Source organism: Trachypithecus francoisi, unplaced genomic scaffold (assembly GCF_009764315.1).
Source record: "Trachypithecus francoisi isolate TF-2019V2 unplaced genomic scaffold, Tfra_2.0 Lachesis_group12, whole genome shotgun sequence".
NCBI lineage: Eukaryota > Metazoa > Chordata > Mammalia > Primates > Cercopithecidae > Trachypithecus > Trachypithecus francoisi.
Window position 1 is genome coordinate 71,126,612 of NW_022681457.1, and position 4,958 is coordinate 71,131,569.

Sequence of the window (4,958 nt, forward strand, 5' to 3'; positions counted from 1 at the left end):
TAAACCATAAGCAAAGTCTTCCCCATATATATGAGGATATATGAACGATGCTGCTGGTTGACTGACCCAGCCCATCCAAAACACTTCTCCTTAGCTACCTTCCAGCTGTAGGCGGCTGTGTGAAATGAGATGGACACAGAATTCTGCTGGGTGTGGACTCCAGGAAAGCTTTTGTCTTCTCAATAGAGAGTGGCAGAGTCGGCTGGCAAGGCCCAGTTTTCCCCTCTTTGCCCTTCTTTCTTCTGCCTACCTGGAGGATGCTTGGTGACGCGTTGCCATCTTGCAGCCTTTGGGCCACAAACCAACATGTCAAAGGTGACAGTGCGAAAAGACAGAGGGGCCTAGAACACTGACAATTGTGTAAAGGGGCTGCTGCTCTAGCCTACAAGTACCTTCCCCTGCCTTCTTGCCTGTGAGACAAATTATTTGATGTGTATCATCTCTGTCTATGTTATATGTTTAAGCCAAAGTTAATAGTAGCCAAACAGATTCCTCACTGATGCACTATCCCCCAAAGTATGAGACATTAAATAACTAAGTTTACACAGAGACAGCCCATGAAACATCAGACAAACCAAAGTGTGGTAAAGGAATCCATTTGTAAGCCATTATCAATTCTCAAAGAGAGTCACCGTAATCAGAAGGCCAACTTTGAACTTGAGATAATCAGAGACAGTTGTCAGACGACAGAGGTAAAAATCAGATTAAACCTTCCCGTTCCTTTGTGAAGCGTGGGTGGAGTTGTTTATTAGCTCTGCAGGGCAGTAGCTTGAGAATATGGCAGGACTAAGATGAGGTAGTCCTTTAAGGATGAGTGAGGTTGGAGCAAACTTGAAGCCTGAGAGGAGGAGCCGGGGGAAGGCAGATATTAGAGAGAGGTGGACATTAATTGATGGAGAAGAGGGAAATGAGGGGAATGAGTGGAGAAAGGGACATGCCTTTGAAACAGAGATGAAGGCAAGGATGGATTAGGATAACTTCCCCCACCCCGCCGACTGCTCCAATATCTGTACTTCCATTGCTACTTCGCTTTCGTAACCTATCAGCTCTAAGATTGTGTTGGGAAAAGCTGGGAGCCCTTGATGGGTTCTTCTCAAAACTGTCTGAAAATTCCAGTGTTGAGACTCTGGTTCCTATTTCCATATCTGGGAATGTCGAGTTAATGGTAACAGAGTTGTTGAACTCAGCGTCCCTTTATTTATTTTAAATGTATTTATTTACTTGGGAGGGGTTCTCACTCTGTCATGCAGGCTGGAGTGCAGTGGCCCAATCTCAGCACACCACAACCTCTGCCTCCCAGGCTCAAGCCATCCTCCCACCTCAGCCTCTATAGCTTGGATCACAGGTGCGTGCCACCACGCCCAGCTAATTTTTTGTATTTTTGGTAGAGACAGGTTTTTGCCTTATTGCCCAGGCTGGTCTCAAACTCCTGAGCCAAGGCAATACATCTACTTCAGCCTCCCAAAATGCTCGGATTATAGGGATGAGCCACCGTGCCCAGCCTCAGGGTCCCTTTAAGGCCACACCAGTACACCCTACATGCCAACCAGGAGGGGTTACCCCATCCTTCCCAGTGTTCATATAGGATGTCTACCTTACAGGAGGCGGCCCAACACAGCAAAAGGAATGCCTGGTGTTGAGTCAGGTAAACCAGAATTGCTCACATGCTTGTCATGTGACTGTAAATAAGTCAGTTCATTTCTGAGCCTCAGTTTCCTTTATTAGTAACATTGGACTAATGTTTATGCTGACTCCTTCTCAAGTTTGTTATATGAAAGGAATGTGCAAACTGCTACGTGCACATGAGAGTGTTTAAATTATTGCAAGAACCATGTCTTCCAAGTCCTGCCAAATCTACCTCCTGCATATCTGTCTCATTCCTTGACTGGGTTACTATAATAGTTTGTGACCACTTTCCTTGTTTCTAGCCTAGGTCTCCTGTAGCCCATTCTCCATCCTACTGTCAGTATAATATTTCTAAAACACAAACCTGGTAATAATAATAATAGTAACATAATAATGATAATGTTGAGGCTGAACGTTTGTTTTGTGTTTGCTATTTTCCAACATTCAGTCTTCTTAAAATCCTAGCATTCAGTATGAAAGCCAAACTCCTAACTTAGCAACCCTTCATGATCTTGTTCCTAATGTCTTCTCCAGCCTAGTTACTTACCCTTCCCTTGAGTGAACTCAAGTCTTTTCCAGCATGTTATATTATTTTATGGCTCTTCTTATTGTTCTAATTTGGTTCTGTTCCTTCTTTAAACTCAGTCCTACCCTTACCTCCCACAAAGAAGCCTCCCTTGACTGTGACCAATCAAGCTGGCTAAATCACCACACCCGCTGTCCTGGGCTCCCATGCAAGGCATCCCCTGCCCAACATTTAGCATATGCCCTGTCATTGCTGGGTTTTTTTTTTGTTCGTTCTCCTTGCCAAATTCATTGCCTGGCAGAGAATAGAAGCTCAAAAAATATCACTGACTGAATGAATCAGAATTAGCTGGAGAGCAGAATTAAAAAGAATACAGCGCCTTAGGCCAGTGGTCTTCAGTCCTGGCTGAACACTAGAGTCATCTGGCTTGCCTATTAAAACTGTAAATGCCTGAGCTCCACCACTGGAAATTCTGATTCAGTAGATGGAGTGCAAGAGCAGAAAGCCCATACTTTATAAACCTCACTAGATCTTTTGAATGTGTAGCCTGGGTAAGACCACTGTTCTAGACCTTTGCTATTCAAAGAGTTCAATGAATTGGAATCACCTGGGAGCTTGTTAGAACTGTGGGATCTCAACCATCATCCTAGACCCGCTGAAACAGAATCCACAGATCAACAAGATCCCCAGCTGTTTCTTAGGTACATTAGAGTTTGAGAAACACTGGTCTAGTCCATTGGACTGGTACCTGCCTCATCCTAGCAACTAGCATCTGTCACTTTGTAATTTACAATACACATTTCAAATAGTAAAAGAAAAAGCAGCTAAAAATTATTAACTGCCCACCCTGTGCTCTTCGCTGTATCTATGTCATTTCATTTAATCCTCATCTTTCCCATAGAATGTGATCTGAGTTAAGTGTTTGGGTCCCTCACACGCACATCACTGAGACACAGGCTGACTTTTTTCACTGCCACATTCCCAAGTCCCCTCTCTTCACTGCCTCGTGTTGCTGTTGCTCACCAACTTCTCCCTCAGCCTCGCCCATGCGTCTCAGTTTTTTATTGTCAGGTAGGACAGGGGACTGTGGGTGGGGCTGTTGTCTAAGAGTATGTACTTCAGAGGAGCCCGGATTTCTGAGGCCTCACAACAGTCCATAAAGCATTGGAAATGTAAAAATAGCCCTTCACCAGCACCAAGAGGTGTTGAGTCATTTCATCAGTGTAAAGTTTGTCTTGCTAGAGCTTGGATTGCTGGCTTATGTTAAAAAGCAGAAAATGGAGTCGTCCATGGGGAAGATTCTGGTCATGGAGGCTCAGTGGGCCACACCAATGTTAGGGAACCACTGGATTAACTTCTAAAAGGTCAGTCATATGGGGATAGGGATGCAACAGCTCAGATTCCAGACAACCACACCTAATAGGGTTCCAGAAACTCAACTAGAAACAGTTGGGTTGTAGCCCTGGTTGTCATACTCAGCTCTGGGATCCTGATGGAATGCCAACCATGCTTCTCTATAAAATATGGTTGAGTTATGGCATCTTAGATAAGAATCCATCTGCATCTCTGGAAAGGAAGGACAGTGGAGATGTGTGGGCGGCAAGTCCCCCAGGTGCCGAGGCAGGAGCCCGAAGGCATAAGCTGTTCCAGTATAATAAAGAAAATGTATAGAATAAGAATAGTTACACTAGAAATAGATTATAGATACGATTATATATGAATATTAATCATTAGTTTGTAGCATTACTCTTTATTCCAATATTATAATAATCTTTGTTCTACAATTATAACCTAGGAAAAACCAGGCCATGCAGAGATAAGAGCTGAAGGGACACGTTGAGAAGTGACCAGAAGACAAGAGTGTGAGCCCTCTGTTACACCCGGACAGGGCCACTAGAGGGCTCCTTGGTCTAGCGGTAATGCCAGTGCCTGGGAAGGCGCCCGTTACTTAGCAGACTTGGAAAGGAGTCTGCCTTTCCCGGGGGAAGTCAGAGAAGACTCTGCTCCACCACCTCTTGTGGAAGACCTGACATCAGTCAAGACTGCCCACAGCCATCCAAAGGCCTAAACATCTCCTTCTGTGCTTCTGATGCTGTGCTTCAGCGGTCATGCTCCTGGTCCACCTTCATGTTCCACTCTGTACACCTGGTTCCACCTTCTAGATAGCAGTAGCAGAAATAGTGACAGTATTAAAGTCTTTGATCTCTCTGAGAAATACATAGAAGAAATAACAACGTAATCTGTCCCCTCTCTCCGCCTCGGCTGCCAAATAGGGAGGGGCCCCCTGTCCGGTGGACACGTGACTCGTGCGACCATACCCATCATTGGAGACGACTCACACGCCTTACTCTGCCCTCTTGCCTTGTAAGCAATAAATAACAGCGCGACCAGGCATTCGGGGCCACTGCCGGTCTCCGTGCCTTGGTGCTAGTGGGCCCCTGGGCCCAGCTGTCTTTTCTTCTATCTCTGTCTTGTGTCTTTATTTCTACGTTCTCTCGTCTCTGCACATGAAGAGAAAAACCCACAGGCCAGGTAGGACTGGACCCTACAGAGATGTATACAGAACAGGAGAAATGTGCTCTAACATGGGGCATGGAAGAAATAAATTGCTGTCTTGTCAAGACCAGACCACTGAAACTGTGGCCTTCCCGGAGCTGCTGCTTCACTTCCAAGCACTCGCTCTGTGTCAGTTGCACAGAGATAAATATGGAACGTGGCACGGTCCTCAAATAGCAGGCAGACTTGTAAACAATTATGTGACAGTGCAATTTATGCAGCAATAACAGCATGCCCAAGATGCTACCAA

At 45.3% G+C, this 4,958-nt stretch overlaps 1 long non-coding RNA gene across 1 annotated transcript; it reads left to right on the forward strand.

Moving 5' to 3' along the window:
- The first annotated feature begins 3,392 nt into the window (after positions 1-3,392).
- On the forward strand, positions 3,393-4,615 carry LOC117093879. The gene is made up of 2 exons (XR_004441288.1): positions 3,393-3,516; positions 3,948-4,615. It is a non-coding gene; the product is annotated as an uncharacterized LOC117093879 (long non-coding RNA).
- The last annotated feature ends 343 nt before the right edge of the window (positions 4,616-4,958 follow it).